Here is a 26,640-nt window from a genome sequence, read left to right as displayed (position 1 = left end):
GTGATTAAATTACCAAGCTTGGTGAATACTTTTTTGGCATTGATTTGATCTGGATAATTCATTTCTAAATTGTTTAAACAAAATTAAAAATATATATGTGTGTGTGTGTGTGTGCGCGCGCGCATGTGCGCGTGTGTATGGAGAATTCCCAGTGGAACAAAATCACACTTCTTTGTAAATAACTATTTAAAATTGATTTTATGTTCGTATAAAAATGACTTTGAAGAGGAGTTTATTATATGAAGGGACTCATCTCTGTGTTTCTTCCTCTCTCTCATCTTGCTTGTTCGCCCACTGAAATGTTAAACTCGTGAACACATGGTGGCATTTTCGTTAACAGACCCAAGCCAGCATTCTTCATTGACTTCCTGCAGCACTGCCGGTGAGTTTTGATTGCTCTGAAGCAGGGCTGTATGGCAGTGTTGTCGGCCAGGAATAGTCATGAGCTATTCTGAAACCTTAGGGGATGAAGGGATTCTAAGTTAGAAATGTTTGAACATTTTGCCTTGAAATAAGCATGCTTTAGTTTCTCAAAAAATATTACGCTTAAAAGGTAAGAAGGAGAAGGAGGTGTGACCACCTCCCTGCTGCCAACTCCTGCGGGGAGAGAGAGGTCCTGTTGTTGAAGGTGCTGGGAGGGCTGTAGCCATTACTGTCACTCTTTTTTCATTTCTGTTTTATTTTTTCCCCCTCTTGGGCACATTCATTTTCATTTATCACACATTTCATTTCATTCAGTCTAATCCCATCAGTGCAGTTGAGCACCTACTTGGTGCTAGGTACTGGGCTACACGTCAGAGACACCAAGATGGCTCAGGTGATCCCTACTGGTAGCAGAGATCACAACTAAAGGAGAAAAACAAGAAAAAAAAAACTCAATCGAGACTCTAAAATGGTGTCATCGGAGCTAGACTTTGTTGGAGTGAACAACATGATTTGAGAGCACTGAGGAGGAATAATGACTTCTTCCTAGAGGCGCTAGAGAAGCTTCATAGAGAATGTGACTCTTGAACTGGAAGTTTAAGGGGGAGTAGAATTCCTGCAAGTGGTTTCCATGATGACTCATAGCAAAAGGAGCTTGAAATCCATTACTCCACTGAGGATACCTCCCTAGCAATTCACTTCTCATTCTCATCCCTCATTTGATTCCTCTCCTGCGTGTTCATTTATATGATATAGCAGAACATTTTTCTTCTTCCCTAAAACTCTTGTGTCACATTCCATGTCAGAAATGACAGAAAGTGTGTCCTATTTATGGGTCCAGAGTCACAGAGGCTTCTGGAAGTCAGGCCAGGCCATTGAAAGAACCCAACTCAGGAATCAGGGCTCCATGGTCTTGGTTTGGAGATTCTCATTCTCCAGATGCTGGAACTCTGGCTGCAGGATCCTGAAGGACAAGCTGACCCAGCAAGATGATGTCCAGGGTGGTCAGCTCTAAAATTCTGACCCTTTGTTTCTTGATACTCAAATATCTAGCACATTCTTGCCTTCCCATCATCCTACAGTCTTCGCTGCTTCCTAGTCTCTGCTAAATCCTCTACTGAATGAGTTTGACATTCATGCTTCTTTCCTAGGGCTGATGCTCCCGATGCTGGGTTGTTTACTCTTTCATCATCTACAGCCTTACTCACTTGCCCTCCAGCCTGTCCTGTGTTCCACATCTCTGCAGCTGAGTGGGAAGTACATGGACTCGTGAATCGTGTAATTAGAGCCTCCGCCCACTGTTTGTATCTAAGAAATGCTTGATGAATAAATGATAGACTTGAATTAAAATCTTAATTCTGCAAGTTGCTTGACACATCCATAAAAGGTGGAAAATAACTCCTGTCTTATAATAATACCTACTTCAAAAGGTTTCTCTGAAAGTATAAATCAGAAAAAAATGGAAGCAACTTCGCGGGATATTTGTTGCATAGCAGGTTCTGTAGCTTCCCTTGCTCACGGAGAGTTCATTCTCCATTTTGTGTTAAATTGGTCTAGTCCTTGCCAGGCTGACCACCAAACTACAATATTTTTCCACTTATACTTAATTGATCAACTGCAGATAAGCTTTGACCTGATGTGGATGAAAGAACTATTTGCCACACATATTTATCTGCACTCTATAAACTGAAGCTTTTTTCCTGTCATATTTGGAAGTACTAAAAAGATTAATCTCTCTATGTCTCTCTCTGTCTCTCTGTCTCTCTTTTTTTTTTTGGTTAAAAAAGAAAGAAGCTATTAATAGCATTTCTAATGCACTTTATTTTATTTTCGGGGGATAGGGGTGAGAGCGACAGGGAGAGAGAACGAGAGAGGGCAAGCAATCTTAAGCAGTCTCCATGCTTAGCACAGAGTCTGACACAGGGCTCGATCTCAAGACCTCGAGATCGTGACCTAAGCCGAAATCTAGAATCAGATGCTCAATAGAGACACCCAGGAGCCCTTAATGTATTTTATTTTAAAGATGAGATACTTGGCCTTGTCCTCTTGATTTTAATATCTTTAAATTTTATGTAGCTTTCAAAAAGTAGAAACCTATTTACCTGAAATATTTTAAACTTATTTATCTGAATTTCCAGAAATATTATAAATTCTCATAAAATTTTAGAATATCATTATATTGAAGAATGTTAAAAATAAGTTTGTTTCACTCCTACTTTTTCTCTAGACCTTGTTATCTCTGTCCTGTTCTTCTTTACCTTTCTCTCTTTACTGCTTGCTCTCTCTCCAAAGTGTACTTCTAAGTACTTAGGAAAACATTTCCTGCCATTGATGGAGCTTACCATCTAACAGAGAAGCTTACTGTTAAAACATGGAAAGGTTCAAAATTCCTGCTAATAATGTAGGGAAACATTTTTAAAAATATGTTATCTATTAAGATGATGTAAATGTATTTATTTGCAAAGACAAAATAAATGAAATGGAAGAGAACTAAATCTTCTTGCTTTTAAACACAGTATAAACAAACTCAATTTATAGATTTTAGATAAATATACAGAGCAACATGCAAAAATTCACATTGAATTCTTTTGCTTTCATTCATTTTTTTTTTCATGCTGGAGTTATTTGCTAATGGTGATATTCTTTTTATTCTAATTATAATGTCTGCATTTCTGTTCTTAAGCACGGGTGTGCAAAATGGTCCTGTTCTTGGTTTCATCTTGGAAGGCTTTTTAAGCTGCATAATCAAATGTGGACTTTCTTTGAACACTAGCAAATGGCCACTACAGGAACACAATATATTTCTTAAAAGAGGATTTTGAATTACTTCTAAGAGGAGAAATTCTTTTAATGAAACCCAATAAGCTATTGGCTATAACAAGCACTAGAGTTATCATAAGTGTAATTACTGAAACTTGGAAATAGATTATTTTAACTTTCTTGTGACTATGTATTACATATAGTGTATATTAGGGATTTGATTTATCCCTACCCGTGCTATATATCCATTTCATAAATTGTCAATCTTCCACTGTAAGTAAGTTATATTACAATCTCTTTGAATTCAGAACAATACTTCCTCTTATCACATAATATCTTTTATTTTTTTCAAAACAAGCACCTTGAAGTGCCACACTATAACAGGATAGCATAAAACATAATCATTTCTATTTAAATAAATCAGCCTATAGTTGATTATAGCTTAAAATCATTGAATACATGTATTCTATGCCTTTTTCACTTACAAATGATCTACCGAGATTTGACAGTTGTCAGGCAGGCCAACCTGAGGCTTGCTGAGACTGTTATCAGATATATATCAAGGCATCAATGGGACCAGTGCCAACAATCCATACAGGATGCTCTCATTACTCATCCAGATGTTGTATCAGTCAGGGGCCCCTTCAACATGAGCTGCTTATATTTTCCTTGATAAATTTTTCACCCTAAATAAAATAAAAACTGTTCTGTTCTCTAATTTGGAATTTTTCTAATATCAAAAAACCATTTTTTAAATATGAAGTTCTAATCAAGGTAACACAATATAATTAAAAATACATAAAACTTCTAGAAAGAAATGGGATAATTTTAGCTTTTATATCATACTCACATAGATCAGAGAGTAACTTGGATCATACGAAGTTCAAAATATTGTATTGAGAAAAATGATGAGTATATAAACTGGAATACTAAAGTTTTATACTAAAATTGGTAAGAGTACATACAAATGAAAAATTCTCTTTTCTGAACATAGATAAAAAATTAGGGGCTAATTCAGAATTAGGACATTAAGATGCTCAGAATCAAAAAACAGCTAAAGATATGTACTCTGCACTGTAAGTCACTAGGGAAATGCAAGGGCCTCTCGATTGCTCTATTTCTCCTCTGCCTCCCTTGAGTCCCTTCACAGCACAGCCCAGGTGATACTTTTAAAATGCAAATGAGATCAAATCATTTCCTTGCTCAAAACCCAGCAAAGCCTTCCCATCAACCTTAGAATAAAACCTATGGTTTTTACCATGGTTGATGAGGCCCTGCATAATCTGCCTTTGGCTACCTCTCCAATTTCCCTTCTTGTCAATCTTCTCCACCCTTTTCATGCTCCAACCACAATGGATTTTTACTGCTTCCTAAACACACTGTATGTGTTTCTGTCACCAGGATATTTCACTTGCTGTTCCCTCTGCTTGGCATGTTCTAAACATGACCTTTTCAGAGAAGCCTTCTTCAGCTACCTATCAAAATCAGCACACTTCCATCTCTGAATCCTGACATTATATTGCATATTTAAATTGTCTGTTTTCTCCACTTTGTTGCATATTATGTGTAAAAGGTGACTCTATCTGATTTGTCTACCGGTATTTTTTCAGGCCTAGAACAATATCTGACACACAAGAGGCACTCAGTAAATACTGTTGAATAAATGAATAAATAAAAAAAAACACTTCTGACTTTAAAATATGTTTATACCTTAGTGATCTAGACAAAATTTTGATTTGAATTATATGATTAATTAGATCAATGCATATTATTTTGCATCAATTATCAAGAAAAGTATTTCTCATTCTTATACACAATATTTATTAATTTCTGTTAAAGATTAAGCTCTTAGTGGATAGCAGTAAATATTTGCTAAACAAATAGAGTGCCACTATGTACAAGTTATTATTAGGCATTGGCATTTAACTATTTTTTTTAAAAAGACCAAACATCCCTGTTAGGTGGATTACGTTATTTTTAACATGTTGATGGATTTCATGTCCCAAGGATCATTCTTCAGTGGGGTAAAGGTCCTCACAGTTTGACAGCCTTACGCTTCATGCAGTGCATACAATTAGTTTTTTCATTACCTATGTATATTTTTGGCAATGAAATGCATTTTATATGATTTCAATATTTTTTTATTGCAATGCTTAAAATGGTGTGGACTCCCCATCTGTCAGAATTTTCTTATTCTGAACAAAAATTCAAATCAACCTTCCTTTTTTAAATGATTATTTAATTTGTGCCAACTTTTGTTGTTATTAACCTTAACAGCACCTACCCTTTACAGTAGGAGTCAGTGTTTACTGCCGTGGTAGAGAATGATTGAAGGCTACTGTCTGCTATAAGGCTTTGACCATCAAGCAGTTTCTTCACCTTGAAGTGATTGGATTTACTTGTCTAATTTCAGTAATTTGGTCATTTGATCATTCTGATCTGAATCACAATTATACTTCTATCAACAGATCTATTTCATTTTAAAGATACTGCAGCAACTACTGAAAACTAAATAGACATGGGTCTGTACTGGTTGAAAACGCTCTCTGTAGGTTCAAAAATTTAGATAGAACAAGGAGAAAAATGTGTATTAACATATTGCTTATGTTATATGCAACTATTACTAAATCATGAATAGGAATCAGGAGGGGTGTTAAATGCTGCAGAAATATCTTGGATTGAAAGACTGCATTTCACAGACTTTTTTTTTTTTTTTTTTTTGGACTATGGTTTCTAGAGACTACTAGTTAGAGGGTCTACTTTGCAGTAAACGTGGGTAATAAGCAAGCAAATGCAAAGCAGATAATTCTTCCCTTTCCTTAGCAAGATTTCTTAAGCAACAGCAATGGTCTGCTTTCCGGATCCACATGCTCTGCCTAGACAGACAGCACAGTGCTAGGGTGGTTTTTAGTTAATATTAGGGATTGGACTATATGTTGCTATCTAAAGTTACATTTACAAAAATGATTTAAAAAGTTAAATCCAGGGGAGCCTGGGTGGTTCAGCTGGTTATGTATCTGCCCTCGGCTTAGGTCGTGATCCCGGGGTCCTGGGATCGAACCCCGCACGGGGCCCCCTGCTGAGCGGGGAGCCTGCTTCTCCCTCTCCCTGCCCCCTGCTCGTGCTCTGTCTCTCAAAATAAAAAAAAAAAAAATTAAAGTTAAATCCAAAAATTATAACTGTGACTTGTTGGAATAAGATTGTTGACAGAGGGACATGAAATATGTTTGAATGGCATTCCGGAGGCTGTCATCAGAGTTTTCTTGCCAGGCTGGGAAGGACTAAAAACTGGTTACAGGTTTCAGATATTAATTCTGAAGGTAGTTCATTTGGCTACATATTCTGCAACATGGGTGTCCTTTTGACAGAATATATGTCAAAGGCTGAAGCTGTGGCGAAATTGCACAATTTATAGTCTATTTCTTTAAAGGCTAAAGGATGATCGTGTTTCTGATAAAACGTTCTTAAATCGCAGGAAACACAAGCCTATTAAATACGCCTTGTAGGAATCTTACCTAAGCAACCTATCCCGAATAAAATGCCGCCTGCTGTATTTTTAAAAGAATAATCTAAATGCAGGAAACAATGGTCATTTAGTAAGCAGATCCAAACATATGAATAGTAAGTGTGACATTTAGAAGGCCGCCCCTTTCCGTGGAAGGTACACAGTATTTAACTTGGTATCACTTTCAGGAAGTGGTACGAGAGCTGTCAGGTAGCTTGAGAGACTGGGGTCCGTCCTCTTTCCCTTGAAGCATAATGCCAGTGTCACCAAGTGTTGGTGTTGTCTCACTATATCACACACAGTGTCATAGTTCAAGCAATCACTGTGTCAGCCTAACCCAACGGCAGTGTACACTTGCAGGCATAGATGATGAAAAGCTTCACAGGACAAGACACTGAAAATGAATGTTGGCAGCGTGGAGGGTTGATACAGAGACGAACCAACGTATCTACGCCATGTCCCGAGTCACACAGGAGGAGAAGCACTTTTTAACCTAGAAGTTCTAAACGGAGAATTTAAACGGAGGATGATGATGGTCCCAAGTTTTGGAGTGGTGGCCATATCATAAAAAAAAAAAAAAAAAAAAGAACTTGCATATGGACCAACAATGATAGAATCCTTTATTTTTGTAAAAAGATTTATTATTTATTTATTTATTTATTTATTTATTTATTTAATTTATGATATATATATATATATAGAGAGAGAGAGAGGCAGAGAGACAGGAGGAGGGAGCAGCAGGCTCCATCCCGGGTCTCCCCTGACGCGGGCCTTGATCCCGGGTCTCCAGGATTGCGCCCTGGGCCAAAGGCAGGCGCTAAACCGCTGAGCCACCCAGGGATCCCCGATAAAATCCTTTAAATCGAGAGGTATGATTAACTTAACTCTGTTAACAAATTATTAGAAATATGCAACAAGGTATTAGACTATAGGGAACTGCATGGGATGATTCTCACTTCCATTCCACATAATCTAATTAGTGAATATACGTCTGCCTTTGTTTATTAACAATTCATAATTAGATTAGATTTGGTCAAGGGCCATTTACTCTTTCAAACCTTTTGAACACTACAGTTTGCCCACAGTAACCCAAAATGCTTTCACAACTATCTGCATAAAGAACTCAATCAAATAAGTAATAGGGTTTTAATCCCATGCCTTATCGACTGGAACATGAACTGTGTGTGAATCACTGATCCTCCCAGCTGGAGCCTGCTCTCAGTTGATGAAATGTACCTAGGACCCTGTGGGTCCGCCTCACAGCCTTTCACACTTTTTGCGCTTTTGTGCTTTTACCAGCTGGTTACTAGAGGTTCAGTAAAATTGGATGTTTCTCTAGTTCACCCAGCGAGTGGGATTCAGAATCTAAAAGTTGCTTCCCTCAACTGAAGGAAAAAAAAAAAAAAGAAACTAGGTTATATATTTTTTGACATTAACATTACCAAATATTGCGTCTTCTGCTGGGTAATAATAAGGCAGCATGGCAGAAAGCTATAAAAGAAAAATGACAAAAGGCAGACTCGATGGACTCATTTGTTTAGTCATTTACTCAATAGATTTGTGCTGAACATCTAACTTGTGGTAGCATTTTTAAAAATTTTGTTGTGTTCTTGTTTTTTTTTTTTTTGTTTTTGTTTTTGTTTTTGATACAAAGGTAAACATCCCTCTACCTACAGTTAAGAGCAAGGGACAAAAAATTAATAAGAGAGTGCCGTTCGAGAGGTATAGGAAAGGTTGAGAGAGGAACTAAGCTTGGACGTGGAGCATCAAGACTTCTTCGAAGAGGAATGGAAGTTGAGGAGCACTTAGTTGGGCACAGCAGTGGAAGACACATCTGCAAACTGGAGGGAAGATCTTGTGCCCAGGGACAGAGGCCTGAAGCCTCTGCTCAAGGAGCTGCAGGTGGCTTGGTAAGAAGTAGAGTGACGCTGAAGAGGTGGGCAGATCCATGACTGGCTGGGGACTTTGAAGTTCACGGGGAAGGCTCACAGAGCTTTGCAAAACGGAAGCAGAAAAGTAACAGGGGGAACGGGAGTGGGTTGGAAAGATGGGGCCTGGGAGCAAAAGCCATGCATCCATATAGAGGACAAGCGGTGAGGCCTGAATGACCTGATGACCCCTGGTAGCAGCTCACCCTTCTTTTCTTTTCACTTTGCATGTTACTGTTCTTTCCTGGTTTTCTTGTACTTCTCGGCACCCCCCCCCCCCTTCTCAGCCTGTTTCACTTCTCCTTTTCTCTCTCACACCCTGCAGGGTGGTGTTCTTCAAGGCTCCGTCCTATCTTCCCCTTCCTTCTCTTTTTTACAGTGTTTGTCTAGGAAATCTCTTCTGGTCACCACCTGACAAGTTCAAATTTATTTTTCCAGCCCGGAATCCACTAGAATCCAAGCCCCGAAATCCAGCCACCTGCTTGATATTCCCATGTAGGCGTCTCACAGGCACCATCAACTAATATTAAAAATTAGACTTTTGTTCTTTTTCCAGAAATTTGCTTCTACTTCAGTTTTCCCACCTCCATCAACCACGTGGGCAAGCCAGAGCCGAGGAGGCAGGGTTGGTGCTTCCTCTCTCTCTTACCTCTCAGCAGATCTACTCCTCACTCTCCCCACTGCTCCCTAAACCGGCAGCTTATCTGAGATAACAAACCTCTGCTTGTTGGCAGAAAGCAAGGGAGTAGGGGGGTGCGGGGGGCGGTGGTGGTGCTTCACTCTTAGATTCTGTTAAGACGATAGGTTCTGTTGAAGTCTGAAGAAACAGAAGCCCTGTTAAGAGGCAATTTTGGTTCCTCTGAGCCTCAGATCACTACTCTCTGTCAATAAACAGATATTCTATTTGGTAAAGTCATTAAAAATAGCCAGAAAAAAATTCTACATCTTAGATTTTTTTACTCTGAAAAAAAATGAAAGTGGGTCAACATTTTCCGTTTGCTTATAAGCTTTAGCTTCTCCTTATTACAGTTTTTTTAACCTCACAGATTAAGATATCATAAATAGCCTCTTCCTGATTCTCCGATCTTCTCCGTTTTGCAAACAGTTTTTGTTTATTCACACTCTGAGCATTTAATCTAGTGTATTTGTCTTTCTCTCATTTTATTTTATTCAATCATTATTTAAAAGGGGATTTGATTGTCTTTGTCCAACTGCATTGACATCCTGAACATGACAATGTCAGAGGGGGATTAGCTGGGAATGACATTAGATCCTCTCTTTCCTTTCTCCCTCTCTTGCCCTCCCTCACTCAAGTCCCCTGATGATTTTTCTCTGTGAAACTTTGATCCAATTACAGTTACGGTTTTTCCATTAAATTAGACAAATTATATTTTTGGTTTATTTGCAGTATTCTTTCAAGGTAGCAAAATTAACTTTGCTACATGTATAAAGTAGCCAGGATATGTGAGATCTTAATTCACCGCACCTATGGCATCAAACCAGTTCCTTCTAACCACAGCAACAGCAAAATCATTACATAATATTATTACTCTCTACTAAACATCCTCACATAACATCTACCATAATTCTTGCTATTTATTTTAAGGCAAAACATTCTAGAAAATAATTTTTCTGGAAGGGAAAATCTGGTGAAATTATTATACTAACATTTATTTTATTTATAACATTTTTTGTTATAAATGTAAAAAAGTAAATAAATATCAAGAAGTCTAATATTTTACTACTTGTCACTATTTGGATGGTTACTAGCACTATCGCAAAATATTATGTTGAACAAGTATTTTTTTATATTAATGATCATTTGCCAACTGTTTGATTTCAATAAAAGGAGAGTCGTTAAAGTGGATGATGCCATTTTTTTTACATTTATTATTGGAACTCTTAAACGTAAAAGGTATTAATAGATTACTGAACACAGAATCACTGAGAAGTATTAGGAATATCTTCACCTAGATATGCTGTGTAGAATTTGTCTTTTCAGCTCACAGTGCCCTCAGATGTTTAAATAATGGGTACTCTGATCTAACTTTCGCTAAACAATTTAAATAACAAAAAATAAAAGCACATTGCATACCAGGAAATTAACTTTGACAATTCTGAGCTTAAGGAAGGAAAAGATAACTCTACCATAATGGCTGTGCATTTAGAAAAAAATAATGTTAGTGTAAAAATAGCTTTCAAAATTTGTTTTCAGAATTGCTTCCTTCCTCTGAAATGATGATTATAACATGCACAAGATATTGCATTTATAAATATTGTCTTTTTTTATCTTTAAGGTTCTTGTATTTTGTATTGGCTTTTCATGATGGTTTATCTATACTAAAGTTTGCACATTTTCTTTACTGGGAATACAAAGCATTTAGAAGTTGCTAGATGGCAATTCAAGAGGACAGAAAAGGTTAGTCAAGTAATTAGAATAATACATCAATAAATATGCTCAAAATGATGAGAACACCGCATGGAGAATTGGTTTTGCATGATGAGAATAATTTTAAAGGCCTTCAGGTTTCATGATATGAAGAAACTAACTGTAATACTATTTTTGTTTGCTCACATAGAGAAAGTGTTCTGTTTTGGAAATGTGTCTGAGCTGATACACACTAAAATAGTAGGTTTCATCTATGCTTCTAGGAAACGACTCTGTTGGGAGCTCAACCAAGATGTTTTGTTACTAAAATAAAATAATAACAGTTTTTTTTCCAATTCTCTGAGAAAAACAGAACATTTTTTTTCTGATTTTTCTCCATTTTTTTTTAATTTCATTGGTTCTTCAATTTGTAATTGGCATGTGCTGTTTGTTATATGATGATGAAATGAATGAACCAAGAACACATAGAAAGGAAACAAATCTTGTATGTGTTAATTCTTAGATATATGTTATGAATCATTATTCTTTATATGTAGAGACTTGCATACATCTGGAAAGAGTCACGTTTCCACAGGTGTATTTCCTCCTCATTCTTTCATTCTCTCAATTCAATTAAAATACCATTATGTCAAGGAAATCTGCAAAGAATGTCATAAGGTTCAGGTGCTTAAGCACTTAAGCACAACTGAGAACACTGAATTAAAATGCTAAATTTATTTTTTATTTTATTTTTTTAAACTCTGTGAATTGTAATCCAGAGATTCTCAGCTATATTTGAGAATCATGAAGTATGATGATAGTACTTTATATTGTTTGGGCTCAACATTTTCTCTGAAATAGCAAAGAAAACACAAAGAAGCTAGGAAACACAGTAACTCATGTCTTTGATGGGGAAGTTATTTTCAAAAAGCTTTATGTTAAGTGACACCGTTAATGGCTGCACATCTAATCTAACTCAAGACCTTGAAGATGGTCTCTGGTTTGCATTCCATTAAAAGTTTTTAATAAGATTCCAACAAAAAAATAATAATAAAAAGCATTCCATTTCACCTTTGCTTCCCCTTAACAATTCAGAGTATCAATTATAACATAACCTTCATTTGACTTGCAACCATCCCTGTGCTCTCAACAGCATATTAAATTGTATGTGAACACTTTAGGGGCAAAGAAAATGTCTTGTTTTATTTTTTAACTTTTGTTCCATTTTAAACTGACCTCTCCAAAGCGTAACATTCAACTGTTTCTATTAAGTAGTATTTATAGGCATTTGTCTTCTTTCTTATTTTCCAAGCTTTTTGAATAGTCAAAAAGTATTTTTAAAAGTTTCAGAATATGTGTTCCTAATTCACATCTTACAGGGAGATTGCATCTCTCCAAACACAGGTGTTGTCTTTTCTTTTTAACTTATCACACTAATACTATTCTGGGATTGGAACAGTTACTTAGTGAATTTCCTTTTATTTTACCAGTCACTGGCCTAGGAGGGCTGATCACAGGACTCTTAGAAGAAATAGGCTGAAGCAGAATGTCAAAGAAAGAAGAAGGACTTTTGATTATTTAAAGTCCCAGACTCTGACGTCCCTTTGAAGGAGTGTAGAAATTAAGGAAACAGAGTAAAATTTGAAAAGAAAGGAAAATGAAAATATATAGGAAAAGCTGAAGGATAAAACAGATGAAACACTTCTGGTACCCACAGAACTATCATCTTTAAAACCAGACTCAGCAGTTCCTATCCTCTGTTGATCAGTGAACAAATATACCATTAATCTGCTTCCACAATACTGTTCCTCAAAGCCTGGTCTGCAAAGAGAAAGAAATGAGGGCCTCTGGGAGTTTGATGCAAGTGGGCAGGGTCTGCCCCCGTGGAAGCAATGGCATGAGGCATGGGGACTCCAGACGGCTCGGCTGGGATAGTTTGCCTGGAGGATATCACTGTGCCAGGAATATTTTTTTTAACTTAACTTGAAACTGAGTTTCTCATTTATTATCAGTGGACCATCTAAACCATTTGAATCTGGTGAAAAGAGCTTCAATATAACTCTAGAGTAACACCCAAAGAAAGGGCAAAGCCCTTGTATTATACAAATAAAAGTTCATGTTACAACAAGAATCATATCAAATTGATTCATACTCTATTTTCCTTTTTGTTGTTTTTTTTTAAAAGGGAAGATTTAATTAATGGCATCTTGCCTATGTATGCCATTGATTTTAATTAATTGATTTTAATGACACTGCTAGCTCTTTCCCCAAAATTCAGTATTTTACTTATATATTAAGTTAACCGATTTAAGGAGAACACAAACAAAAACAAAGCAAACATATATTCCAGAGTACTTATAATTTGTGGGCTGAATTTGGTAACTGCAACTGGGAAGCAAAGTTTAGGAACCACACGAAGAGAAGCATGGTGGGAATTGGGATCAAAGAGAAAATTACTCAAGAGGGCCTGGAATTTTGTTAATAAGCAAGGATTTGGATGACCCTAAAGATTTTTTAGGTACTGATTTTATGGTAACCAACTTATGTTGAATTTCCCAATGTCATGAGGATGAAAAACAAAGAAGATGTTGGGGACTTTTTTTTTTTTTTTTGGTATTCCCTGCCCTTTTCCTCTTGTACATCTGACTGGTAAACTGATGACTATATATCCTATTCCAATGTCCAACGCTCAGGCTTTTTATCTAAAATGACCAGTCTTTCCACCTTTAAGACACTTTGAATAGATTGAGTACACAAAAGTCTACAATCACGGATATGCCCAGCATCTCTCTATACCACTCCTCACCTGTAGCATTTGTGTGCGCAGGGATGGGGGACCAACACCAGGTACTTCTGCCTAACTATATTCTAGGAACTGTAGTTTCTGCTTTCACTTCAAGAGAGAGAAGTGGTAACGAGAAAGAGGAGGGGAACAGCAGCATTTTTGGCTTTCTTCAAAAGTAGCATTATCTATATAGGAAAGGCTGCCCAGGTTTCTGACTGGTTTCAGACTGGAAGTAGAAATAGGCAGTCTTTGTTTCTGAAGGCAAAGAATTAGTGGGTGTGGACTACATCTTTAAATCCAGGTTTTTTTGGCCTTATAGTTTGTAAAATACCTGCAGGTTTTGGTAGTTTTTTGTTTGTTTGCTTTGTTGTTGTTTTTAAAATATCTATCTATCATCTATCTATCTATCTATCAATCATCTATCTATATCTATCACCTATCATCTATCACTTATATTTCTAGTTGTGTTTTTTCTAGGAAAAAGTTTCATTAGGTTTGCTAGCCAGACTCAGTATTAAACTGGGAGATCTTTCCCTTCACCATACCCCTAATCTGCTTTTTAGAAATGTTTCTGTTATCCTTAGATTACCTGAATTTGAGACAGACTTGTTGAAGGAAGGTTTAGCAACTCACATTAATTAAAGATAATCACAAGTTTCAAAGTGACTAAAAGTTATGTTAAAGAAAGATTAACACTAGAGTCTTTTCTTTGAAATTCTGTGTAAGAACACTGGGGGTGGGGGGTTGGGACCACAGCTGGACCAGTTCACAGATGTATTTGCGACAAATCTCCCTATGCACTTATTTATTATTGTGAAAGCCCAACAGTCCTATATTTCTTTATTCATGAAATAATTTTGAATGTATTTTCCGTACATGAGGGTTTTTTCATAGTTGATTTGTCATAAATATTGAAAGGGAATTATATTTTATGGATACTTTCTGCTCTTCATTTTGTTACAAGTTGCATTAAGTCAACACAAGCTGTATTAAGCCAACACATTATTTCAATTTAAATATAGCATAACATTGTAGTCTGTAAAAAATTCATGAGTGCCCTTCAGTGTTTTGTTATTTTTGTTTTGTTTTTTAAATTTATAGGCTCTTGTCTTTTTACAAGTAAAATAAAAAGAAGCTATGAAATTTATCAAATTAAATGGAATGCTTTCTCCCGTTAGTGTCATACGCCATAGAGCTGGGTCAGGCATGTAGAACACTGGTAGTTCTTGAGTGGAATTCTAAAAGCTATTCTACAATAAAATTTTTAAAATTTGAGGTAGAATTAAATTGTTGTAAATTGCGTATAGCAGACATATTTTCCAATACCGAAGACACGTTTTAAAATACTTGCTCTAAACATAGGGCCAATGTTTCCTGTGTGTTTTCGTTTTAGTTTTCTTTCTTTTTTTTTTTTTTTTTACCTTAAGGATAAGAAAGATGGATGCCAGAGTTTACTTTTCCAAGCACTTAATTTAGAGTTTAGCCTCAGCTTTATTTAACAGTTGTCTAATGTCTTCTACAAACACATCTTAAATTCAGTGTCTACCTCTCTGTCAGTGACCATTGAGAGGCTGCAGCATGAAAAATAAGCGGATACTGGACTTGAGAAGAAGAATGTTGCCACCTTTTTGTGCACAGTTTTCTAAATGAAGCTCATTGCACGAGTAATTTCCTATAACCGCAGGGTAGGGTGGGGGGGCTAGAGCTGACTGGTCAACTGGGTGAAAATTAATGAGGAAAGGCACACACAAAGAGGGAAGGAATGAGGTATACCATTGCCTAATGTAAGGGAGATAGACTAATGTCTCCATGTGGGGAGGTGATCAGAAGTTTACTCAGTCAGGACTAAATAATTGATCTGGAGAAAATGCACTGGCAGTGAATGAGAAATCCATACTTTAAGCTACATCGGGTGTTGTGTTGGTGACTGAGAAAGTGCCTACAGTTGTTTTGCTTGAATGATGTTCCCTTTTCTAGGGCTGTTAATGGTGGCTCAGTTTTAATTTAAAGCATTTCTATCGAGCTTTTGAATTATTGAGTAGGGGATAATGATAGGCCCACAAGTTGTGAACTTACTGGTTAAGTTGGTGCTGGGAAACCTCTTATCTGAAGAAGAAATGCAACATATAGGAAAGCCTTTCACTGTAATATAGGATTTTCGTTGGAAAAAAAAAAAATGGATGCTTGGGACACCTGAGTAGTCAGTTGGTTAAGCCTCCAACTCTTGACTTGGCTTAGGTTATGGTCTCAGGGTGGTGAGACAGGAGTCCTGCAAAGGGCTCAGTCCTCAGCGAGGAGTCTGCTGGAAATTCTCTCTCTTTCCCTCTTTCTCTGCCCCTCCCCCTTTCCTTCTCTCATAAATAAATAAATAAATAAATAAATAAATAAATAAATAATAGAAAAAAGAAAAAAAGCATGCTGGATGAGGAAGATATAGAAAACAGCACAGTTCAAATCTAAGAAGTTGGTGAAACTCTTAGCCATCGGTTATAAAGGGTAGAAATGTGTTTTGTGTAATGAAAAGCAAAATTTCTGCTTCAGCATATTAGCATGGTATAAAATTCAGTACTTGCGCTTTCTATAGGAAAAGATCCCAAGACGTGCCACAGTAATAGAAATTCTGTCGGGAAGCAATACGTTGATTTCGGGCATATGTCTTTTTAAATTGGGAGATTTAGAAACGCATAAACAGATTTCCCAGGACTTCCTTCCTATCTAGGTGTGGTAGTAGTCAGTAGTCTGAAACAAAGCAGGATGCGGGACGGGTGCCGGCTCGTGGGGGCGGGATAAGCAGCGGGAGGTGGAATGTCTGAGTGCAGCGCACCGATGCAGCTCGGCTGCTTTTTGTACCTTTGTACAAAAATTAACAACACACACTCGGCTGAACTATTTAACCAACACTTCTATTTCTATGCTGCAGAGTTGAACTGTTGCTTGGTTTTTCTTACATTCTCACACGAAACGTGATGAAAATACAGTGCATTTATCGCTAAAATGCTGGTTAAGAAATTCTGGTTTAAGAGAAATAAACACAGTTTGCCAACTTCTGCCCCCCGCCTCCTCCCCCCGAGCCCCTGCATGGCTCGCACTTTTGCTTGGGTCACATTATCCCAAATCTGAAACAATAAATACCACTCCTGTCTTGATCACACATCAGCCACTAGACATTCTATTGTAAGGAAGTAGACTGCTAGGAGGACCCCAGTCACGTTGCGGCCAGAATTTTCCTTGGAGTTGATGGTTAGGAAACACCATACTTTATTCTGTTTGGGTGTTAGAGGAGAAGGGAAGGCTCAAGTGTGGAGACAAAGGTGAAGAAAGGCCTAGCCCTACAGTGGCTCCGGGTGGGCACTTCGCTGCTCTAACAGATGACCATGTGTCGACGGCATTAATATTTGGTGTGCATCAGCGTGTCATCCGTCATGTGGACTTTCACAACATTGTGAGGGAGCCGGTTGCTCTAGACGAGGATTTATATAACCAAGTGCAGTGGCTTTTACTTGGTGAAATCAGCACACATCCTGTTCTTGCAACGTCAAAAGGGATGCTTCTGTTTATACTGAATAAACAGGCAGAGGCTGGGTCCAGCCTTTCTTAAAAAACACTGTATTATCTTGAGTGCATAAACAAGACTGACAAAATAGTTTTTCTTAAATGGCACACTGATGCATTTTGTAGTCTGCTCTGTGGAAACAAAGACTTAGCTTCTGTCATTATAAAAGACCCTTGAAACAGATCTGGAAGTGAAAGCTTATGCATTATGGGATAGACCAATGAAGAAAACTGAAGAAAATGCTTAGATCTACAAAGGCTTCTGCTCATTTTTATTTCCTTTTTCTGAAAATTGAATACGAGCTCTTGGAAGCATTATTTGCTCACACAATGCCTGACCACATGTGCAAACCATTAAAAGGGCGTAGTTCCCCCCGCCATTTGATGTAGTCCAAAATAAAAATGTACATGCTAATGGAACAAGTTTCTCCAGATATGCTCCAGCTGTCCTTTGTATCATTAATTCTTTTCAAGTACAATGATTCATTCATGACAATTACCTAAATAAGACTTTTTAGAGGTCAGAAAGGACCCATGCATAGATGGGAAGACAGTCCATGACAAGGGGGTAAAAAAAGAAAGCAGTGTTTGTGGTTTGTGGAAAGATAAGCATCTGAAATCACAAAGGCAGTCAGTCATAAGATCTTGCAACATTTGAGGAATACATTAAGGTCAATTTCTCTTATTGATTGCTTTTCACAAAGACCACTCATGAGAATATAAATCAAGCTGCCACATCATTTATTCATTCATCCGTTCACTCAAGCTTGCTCTGTGTGGCATATTACATAGGACAAGGGAGTACCAGAGTATGTATCAGGAAGGAGCCCTGTCCTTGAGGGGATTACCGGCTGGTACAGTGCTGAAGATAAATATGCACAGAAATCACTAGAGAATATGAGGGAGAAAGGAGCAAGCCAAAAGAGAAAAATGATATGAATGATATGGTAGGCAGCCCCTAACAAGGTCCTTGATGCCCCCAGCCACCTGGTATTTATTTCCTTGTGTGATCCCATCCCTCTGAGTGTGGGGCTGGACCTGGTAACTCCTCTTAGCAAAAGTGATGGGCACGGCTGGTTTCATGGATATATGACCTGTCCACACAGAGCCCTGCCCTTGGTTTAATGTTCTGTTGTCATGGACTTGAAGTTCTATCTTTGAATTTCATAAGTGAAATTCAGTGACACAGTGGAACTTGTACGTGAGCAGAAGAGTGAGATTGAGTATGCGTGTGTGTCTTCTCCTTTTCTGGCCATCCTATTCCCATGCACGTGTTCACGATGCTCTATGAACATGGGATTCCTTTGAAGCCTTGATTCATGGGAGTTCAGTGAGCCTCAAAGCAAGGACAAAGTAAGCAGCTTACTTCTACAATTGAGTGAATGGGGTCCTGACAGCCTGACATGACGTCCTTTCCGTTCAAACAAGAACTGGCTTAGAGTCCAGAAGAAGGCAACAGCATCTTAAAAAGCATGAATGACCAAGGAACTCAATCATACATATTTTTCATATATATTTTTTCACTTTATTTCTCTCAATTAACTGACCACTTGCACTAAAAATTATGACTTAGCAGGAAAAAGAAAGGACAACCCATAGTTCCTGGTCCCTTTGGTCCTTCTTACTTACAAGGAATCAAAGGCAAGGAGTCTTGGTAGAATGTGTGAACGGTTGTAAATGTATTAAAAATGGTTGAGTTAGTTTCGTGCAGCTGTTTCCACTGTCCTGGTACGAATGAAATCAATGTGCATATATGAGCTACAAGGTATGGTTGCATAATTTTAGTGACTCTATATACAAATTAAGAGCTCTTATATTTGCGTTTAAACTTGGATTTGTACAATTTAAAAAATTAACTGTAAAACACATACTAATAATTTAAGATTTTAATCCTTTTCTATGCTGAATGACATAGCAAATAAAAATTACTATGACAACTCAAGAAAGAGAGACTAATGGAAGAAAGGAAGAATGCTTTTAATAGAACTTTTCTCTGCTTTTTCAACCAGGGACATTGCATTTTCCTTTTGCATCGGGCCTTGCGAAGGGCAGACATGATGATAGCCTATCACTTCTAAAATAAGGTTATTGAAATATTCTGGCTTTAGTGATGGAGGACGTGGCATTGCAGGTAGAAGAGTCTATGTAATCTAGGCTAGGGCAACATTTCTCAAATCTTTTGATCACAAGACCTTTAGAGTCTTAACAATTTTTGAGGGCCTCAAAGAATTTTTATTTAGGAAAATGATAGCTATCGATATTTACCATAATAGAAACTAAAGGTGAGGCATTTAAAAATTTGTATTTAATAATTCATTTAAAAACAATCATAGACTTATTGCATGTTAGCATAAATAACATTTTAATAAAACGATATATTTTCTAAGAATAACTTTCGTGAGAGGAATGGCAATGTGCTTATTATTGAAAATCCTTTAGTGTTTAACTTAACAAAAGAAAGCTAGATTCTAATTGAATCTGTTGAATAGTACATATTAAGTAGCCTGTAGAAAACCCCACTGTGCCTGTGTGTGAAATGAAAATGAAAAAGGCAAATACTATCCTCGTCCCTGGACCACACCTTAGGAACAACTGATCTAAGGCATGGATATAGGAGGGCTCAGAGTACTTATTGGTTCAAGTATGCTATAAAAGGAAAAAAGAAATCTCACAAAGATACATCTCGGGAGGCTTGAGTATCAACTCAATATTTTATTCAGTAGAAGGTTTGGCAGAAATTCTTTGTTGTTAATCCAAAAGCTACTCCTGTTCTCCTTCTTATTAAGGAATTCTTGATTCTAATCAGATTTTGGAAACTCACGTTTTGGGAGGGGGTGCATGTTGATTGGTCTCCCTTTCCCATGATTGTTAGAAGCCCACATATGTGACACGAAGTGGCAGTGAAAAGAAGTCGGCCATTGCAGGTAGTGATAGCAATGTGGAAGTTTCTTTCAGACAGAAGCTTGCTCCTTTCTGCCCTCAGATGCTGCGCTGTAAAACTACGATGCCTGAGCTTGCTGTGACCATCCTGTTTAATGATGAAGAAGGCCAAGGGGATCTGAGAGAGCGGACTCAGGGCCTGGATATTGTTAAGCCAGTGAATTGTTGAAGATTTTGAAACTATGAATTGACAAGCCCATTGATGTTTATGAAGATTGATCACCATGGATTGGATTTGAGGCACTAACTAGGTGGCTACTAACATAGTCCAAGTAAAGGTAATACACGTCTGAAATATACTGGTATTAACAGAAACAAAAGAGAATAGAACAGATGTGAAAGAATGGTGGCAGTAAAATCTGTAGGACTTGGCAGATGAGTAGATGGACATTGATTGGTGTGTGTGAACGGAGAATGGAAAGGAAGTTTTTGCTTGCCTGCAAAATAGTAAGCAGTACCTAGAAGAACAGTACTGCCAGAAACACTGCAGGTGTAACAGGTTTGGGGGGGAAGATGATGAATTAAATTTGGACAGATAGAGTGCAGGAGGTACCTAAAATACACGGCACATGGTTGGCGCTCAATAAATGTTTGTCATGCTATAGGACGGAATTGATCTGGTATCTATAGGGTTCGTTTCCTCATATCCTTCATCCTTTTACTGATGTGTTGCCTTCTTACTAAGCCTTCCTTGAACACTCTACCTATAGTTACAATATTCACTCTCCACTTCCTTAACATGTGTCCTATATGTCCTTATAAGTTCCATGTTACTTTTATCTTTTATGCTTTTTTTTAACCTGTGCACTTAATTTGAATAAACTACATATGTTTATTTATTTACCATGTTTTCCTAATTGAAGCTCAATAATGAAACTTATTTGTTTTATTCACTTCTGTGCCTCTAGCACCTAGTCCAACACCTGACACATAGTAGATAATAAATATATGTTAAATGAATAAACGAATGCTCAGACCATGAGAGTCAGAGCTGTAAAATATTTGTCCATCATGTACCTAAAGGTGCAATTGAAGCCTTGGGACTAGATGAATGTACTATAAATGGATATAAAACTCACGAAGATAATATCAGATTTTTACTGAGTACCAAGGATGGTCCTAAGTGTTTTATACGTGTCTTAGCATATATATATATATATATATATATATATAGTATTTATATATATAAATAGTAGTATAGTATAGTGTGTATATATATAGTATTTATATATATAAATATATATACTATATATAGTATAGTGTCTTAGCATATATATATATATATATATAGTATTTTTAAAAGATTTTATTTATTTATTCATGAGAGACACACAGAGAGAGAGGTAGAGACATAGAGGGAAAAGTAGGCTTCCTGCAGGGATCCTGATGCTGGTCTCCATCCTAAGACCCTGGGATCATGGCCTCAGCCAAAGGCAGACGCTCAACCACTGAGCTACCCAGGCATCCCTATGTCTTAGCATTAACACTTAAAAACATCCTGTGTGTAGACAGCTCTCCCACTTTACAGATCAGAAAGTTTAGGCAACTCAACTCACATCACAAAGCAGGGCCTTCACGTAAAAGACCAGAATAAGCTCTTTTGGAGAAACTTTCACAGAAACTTCACCTCTAACAGATACAATTTTAAATCGTATTCAACTGTGGTATGTAGTTCTCAAAGAAAATGATCTGGAGCTGTTTGTTCCTGCTTTCTGGCTTTGTAACAGGTAGAAGTGACCCCTTGGTAAACTTTCAGGAAAAATAGTGCCTAACTATGACATCAGAAGACTATTCAGATAACTATACATACTTGGCCACATCTCTCCTGAAGCCTGAATAAAGTAATGGTCAAAATTGATCAAATAAAAAATTAACATTCAGAAATAAAATTAGTCGGTCTATCGAAGAGGCAAAGCACCTGCAGCCCATTGGTTTCTACCTGGCACTGTAGTGAAGGGACCTGGAGCGCCTTACAGAATGAATACTACTAGCAGCGTAGGAGAGATCACACTGCCCTCCAAGCCAAGTGTTGGCTCTAAGTTGAAGTTCCCTGACTTGGAAGGTCAGTCCTGACATCCTTTCCCTTAATGCCTCAGAGGTGTTCTTCACAAAGAAAATGACTTCATGCTTATTTCATCCAGAACAGACTCAGTGCAAGGATGGTTTTCCTCCTTCTATGAAAAAGCAGGCTATTAGTGGAGATGAGGACTCTTGGCTTTGCAACATGTTTTTACATTTTATTCATGGGCATAAGATGGAAAAACAAGATGAAAATGATTCTTTTATTGAACATTCAATTAAAAAGTGTCATGACTTCACCATTAGTTTGTATAAATCCTAGAAATGAGTTTTAAACGAGACTGTGTTATTATGTTGAGGAAAAGAATGGAAGTGTATAACCTTGGGCAGATCGTTTAACTTCTCTCTGCTTTACATTTACAGGCAGTAATACAAAGAGACAGGATTATCTGATCTCCAAGGTCCCATCCAGCCAGATTTAACGCACTATGATTATTTGAGAAGCAATTTAGTGTGGTAGTGAGGAGCCGGGGCTCCGGAACCAGATTGCCTACATTTAGATCCTGCTTCATTCCCCATATTAGCAATAATATACAGCACGGGGTTAATCATGGCCCTATAAGCCTCAGTTTCCTCACTGGTGAAGTGAGGATAACAAGACTCATAGGATCCTATTGCGTATTAAACATTAATCACCTTTGTAAACTATTTATAATTGGATTTAATATGAAATCAATAAACAGTAGTGTGAACAATTGCTATTTACTTTATATTGTAAATTAAACTTTTTTTTCCCCCTCTTAACCACCACAACAAATGACTTTACTAAGAATTTGGGATGGTGTGATTTTTCATGGTTTAGATTCTTTAATCTACTTAACACCCACGCTATTTTTTGAAGTATTAAAAATAATTCAAAGCATTCATTTCATTTATTCAATTTCAAATAATCAGTCTGATTGTTTTCACTCTCTCCTCACCCCCACCTCAGTAGAAAAAGTGCTAGCATTCAAGGCCAATTTAAAAGGCTGCTTTGGAGACTTAGAAGTTTCTGAGATAAGCTAGGACACCACCATACAGGTCACCGATAATGACAGTATAAAGAATATTTCTTCAAATCAGAGTCTGAACAATAAGGTATTAGGATATACGCAAAGAGAAACATTTTTGAGATATATGTTTATGGATAAAAAATTCAAAGGAAACTCAAGTTAATGAATTATATTCTTAGGCACCTTCCTAGCACCCTTATAAAATAAATGTTCTAATTTGCTTTACATGGATGAAAACACGGAGACTCAGGAAGGTTAAGGAGCTTGCTAAAGCTGCAACACAAGTAAGTGGCAACACCAAAATTTAAGCTCAGAGAGTCTGACTTCAGCATCTGAACTCCTAATTAAACTAATTTTAGCTTAAAAGTCCTCTGCTCATTCAACCTTGTGCCTTCGGTTTGTTTTACACAACATCTATGGTCTTTCGAGACACTGATTCGCCTTATTATACATCTACCTATCTATTCGGTATCTACCTATTGATACACTCATCCATCCATTTATCCACCCACCCATCCATCAAAGCATGTTTTTGTCTATTAAAATGTGGATTGATTTCTTGGTTCATGGTCAATGCATATCGTTTTCTCAGACGTATTTTAAGTATAAATCCTCAAATTTAAAATTAGGTCAGTACAAGCAGTACTAAAGATTGGGCTAAAAAAAGATATTCATTTCCTTCCTTTTCCTTCCTCTTCCTCATCTCTCCTTGAACGGAAAAAAAAATCACTAATATGGTGTACATTATCGAAAGAAAAATAAGTTTACTTCTTTTTTTGTTCTTTTTTTTCCTTTTACTAGTCTAATTGTAGACCTCATACGGAAAATTAATTTCTGCTTTATTCTTATAAGCTTGGTTTTATCTTTCTAAATATATCCTTCTTATCAGAAGTCAAACAAGCATTTTGCCCCTATTTATAAATTGTTGTCCTACTTTATGCTTCTGATTCAGATGATCTCTGTTGCTTTTTTCCCCTCCTTTTTCATAGGTATTGTGGTGCTGGGGATCTAGAAGCTGCCCTCTCAACTTCCTGATCCTCAGGCAAGTCAACCCTAATCCATGTTAGGAGGTAGGGAGGATGACACAGCCGGCCAGCTGGAGGACCTCACCAGTCTCCCTGAAGCAGGTGGCTTAGTCTATTTCTCACTGGGTAGAGCATGGACGGGCAGGTGGATACATCTGCAGGTATGTTTTCAGGGACACCCTATGCAAGGCCTTTGGGGATAACCACATTGGAAACGTGGCCAATGTTTTGATCCATTTGGGCTGTTATAATAAAAATACTATAAACTAAGAGGCTTCTAAAAACAGAAATTAATTTCTCACAGTTCTTGAGAAGTCCAAGATCATGGCACCCGTGTCCAGTGGTGCCCACTTTCGCACAGATGACTGTCTTTTTGCTATAGCATCACAAGGCGGAAGGAGTGCGCTAGCATTCTAAGTTCTTTTTTTATAAGGACACTAATCTCATTCATTAAGGCTCCACTCTCATGACCTAATTACCTCCCAGAGGCTCCGCGTCCTATTACCATCACCTTGGAGGTTACGTTTCAACATATGATTTTAGGAGGAAACAGATGTTCAGACCACAGCACAAAGTATCATTTGCCAACTTTGAGTCTCTGGTCTTCTTTAATGACCCTTAACTTCTCCATTGTTTCCTACCTCAAGAGTCAATCTCATTAGGATAAGATGTTACACTTCAGTACTGAACATCCTACCTCAACATCTCAGGGGCTTAAAGCAACAAAGATCTATTTCTTTTTCACGTTACATTTCACCCAAGGGTCTGGGATGACAAAGCAGTCACCTACGTGAACTCCGCCAAGTTACTGTGCCAGAAAAAGGCAAGAGCTTGGCAGAGTTTTGTACTGGCAATCAAATACTCACCCCCTGGTCAAGGTATGGAACTAGACACATAAATTATCCCAACCCTAAGGGTGCCAGGAAGTACAACCCTGTAACTCAGTCCTATTGTCCCTACTCTGGAGCTGGGCAATCAGAAATATTTAGTGAGCAAGAGGGTGGTAATTTTATCTTTAAATTAACAAATGGAGGACAGCAGCTTCTTGGTTTTTTTTCCCTTTGGTATATCTCTAATTTCTTGTCTCTTAATTAAAACATACCGATATCATTCTATTTTCTTTTACTTAATTTTGTCCTTTCTTCCCAATATCACATTATTTTCCATAAACATTTTGTGTCCTTTTGCCTAGCAGTCTAATGTTTTTCTACTCCAGTGTTTATTTCCATTGCTTATTCCCGAGTCCACTTTCTTTATTAGATGTCTCTGCACTCCTGCAGCTCTTTCTGTCTGCACCACACAACTTAACCTTTAATCATTTGCCTACTGGGGATTCCCCATGTCTCAGCCTTTTATCAGCTGAATCAGAACGTAATTTTTTCTCATCACCCTCCTCTCATGCTCCAAATCGACTCTACCTCCTAATCCCTATTTCCATTATTCTCCCCCAGTGCTCAGCCTCAAAATCCTATTTGCTTCTCATAATTGTGCCATTACCAAACTCTTCTGCATGCACCCACTGTGCTCATGTGGATCAAAAACATAGCAAAAGGGAAAAGCACGTTGCAGACTCCAAATACAAGGAAACGTTGCTCTTTATCCCTCTTTTTCTTTCCTTCATTTATTTATTCATCATTCATGTATTCATATACTTACTCGGGCCCTAAGTGCTTTCTCGGAACTGTGCTTATTACTGAGGAAGCCCCAAATCATATACAATTCTCTGCTCTCCAGGAGGTTGCATTTCAGTTGAGAAAATCCCATATCTACACTTCCAGGTAAGGAGTATGACAAGATGGAAAGGAGGGAAAGTGCTGTACGATCTGGGAGAAAGGGGCAATGACGACATTCTGGAGCGGCCTAGTAAAGTTCAGGAGGAAGTCAATCCATCTAAGACCTTTTTAGTTTTCTGGCTCCAGCTGCACTAAGCTTCAATCGGCTCGGTCAGGGCACCAAGCTCACTGCACTCTTGTGCCTTTGGGCTCAGACTTCTAGAACTTCCACAGATTTTTTGGGGGCTGGCTATTGCCTCTTATTTGGGTCAACAACAATCAGAGACACATTCCCTACATACCCAACCTTAAGCGGCATCTCCTTCTCCCAGGACCCGGATTTTCCGAACTCTTATTATTTGAAAGTATCTTGCTTGTTGAGTATTTTAATTCTTTATCACTGATGACTCTTCCCCCATCTCTCCTCTTCTTTGTATGTCTGTGTCACCATCTTGGATGAGAAACTCCCCAAAATGTATATTTTTTACTGGCTGGAGCTTCGTCTTTGTCA

The 26,640-nt window shown here is 37.6% G+C and overlaps 1 protein-coding gene and 1 long non-coding RNA gene across 2 annotated transcripts in view; both read right to left on the bottom strand.

The window, feature by feature from the left end:
- TMEFF2 (transmembrane protein with EGF like and two follistatin like domains 2) overlaps positions 1-26,640 on the bottom strand; it is a 221,785-nt gene that overhangs the window by 54,036 nt on the left and 141,109 nt on the right. The window lies entirely within an intron of this gene.
- Positions 180-24,828, bottom strand: LOC144306197 (uncharacterized). The gene is made up of 2 exons (XR_013373201.1): positions 24,660-24,828; positions 180-458 (listed from the first exon to the last, which is right to left on the bottom strand). It is a non-coding gene; the product is annotated as an uncharacterized LOC144306197 (long non-coding RNA).

This window comes from Canis aureus, chromosome 36, assembly GCF_053574225.1.
Source record: "Canis aureus isolate CA01 chromosome 36, VMU_Caureus_v.1.0, whole genome shotgun sequence".
NCBI lineage: Eukaryota > Metazoa > Chordata > Mammalia > Carnivora > Canidae > Canis > Canis aureus.
The sequence above is the reverse complement of the archived record's forward strand: the minus strand, read 5'-3'. Positions and strand labels throughout refer to the sequence as shown.